The following is a 1,332-nucleotide window of genomic DNA, read 5'->3' on the forward strand; positions in this document are numbered from 1 at the left end:
CCAGTCACAGGCAGCGGCTGACCTTGGCCTGCACAGGAACCCCTTCCAATAGGTCTCAGAACCAGCACACTTAGTGGCCAGCTTCAAACCATAAAAGAACACCACAAGATTAGCCCTACTAGTGGCATAGCCAAAGGGTTGTCTCGGCAGGCACCTGAGCCCACTGGGGCAAATCCAGCTCTGTGGGATCAGCCCCCACACAGCAGCTCACATGCTGTAGCCGTGGCCAATCCTCACAGCTAGTAAGCCTGAGGGTCAATCCCACTTGCTGATGTGCCAACACAATCAAGGCTCAACTAAAACAGTAGGGAACACACAACCCACACAAGGAGCACTCCTGGAGCACTGAGCCCAAGTGACCAGGGAGATCGCACCACTGGGTCCCACAGGATACCTAATACACATAAGGCTGCCCTGCCAAGACTGGGAGATATAGCAGATCTGCCTAATACATAGTAACAAACACAGAGAGGCAGCCAAAATGAAGAAACAAAAAACATGTCCCAAATCAAAGACAGGAGAAAACTCCAGTAAAAGAACTAAACAGAATGAAGGTATGAAACCTACCAGACACACAGTTCAAAACAATGGTTATAAGGATACTTAAGGAATGTAGTGAGAACATCCACAAAGAGATAACAACCTTAAAAAAAGATATAGAAACCATAAAAAAGAACCAGTCAGAAATGAAGAATACAATAGCTGAAACAAAGAATATACTAGAAGGATGCAACGACAGATTAGGTGGAGGATCGAATCACAGGTTTGGAAGACAAGATAGCAAAAAACACCCAACTGAAACAGTAAAAAGGAAAAAGAACTTAAAAAATGAGGATAGTTTAAGGGACCTCTGGGACAAGATCAAGCATAACACCAGTCACATCATAGGGGTACCAGAATGAAAAGAAAGAGAACAAGGGATTGAGAACGTATTTGAAGAAATAATGACTGAAAATTTCCCTAACCTGGAGAAAGAAATAGACATACAAGTCAGGGAGCTCAGAGAGTCCTAAAGAAGATGAATTCAAAGAGGCCCCCACCAAGACACATCATAATTAAAATGTGAAAGGTTAGAGACAAAGAGAGAATCTTAAAAGCAACAAGAGAAATGCGTTAGTTACCAACAAGGGAGAGCACGTAAGACTATCAGCTGATTTCTCAACAGAAACTTTGCAGGCCAAAAGGGACCAGCAGGGAATATTCAAAGTGATGAAAAGCAAGGAACTACAACCAAAACTACTCTAAGTAAAACAAAGCTATCATTCAGAATCAAAGGATAGATAAGGAGCTTCCCTAATAAGAAAAAGCTAAAGGAATTCATTACCACTAAAA

Source organism: Pteropus vampyrus, unplaced genomic scaffold (genome assembly GCF_000151845.1).
Source record: "Pteropus vampyrus isolate Shadow unplaced genomic scaffold, Pvam_2.0 Scaffold328, whole genome shotgun sequence".
NCBI classification, from domain to species: domain Eukaryota; kingdom Metazoa; phylum Chordata; class Mammalia; order Chiroptera; family Pteropodidae; genus Pteropus; species Pteropus vampyrus.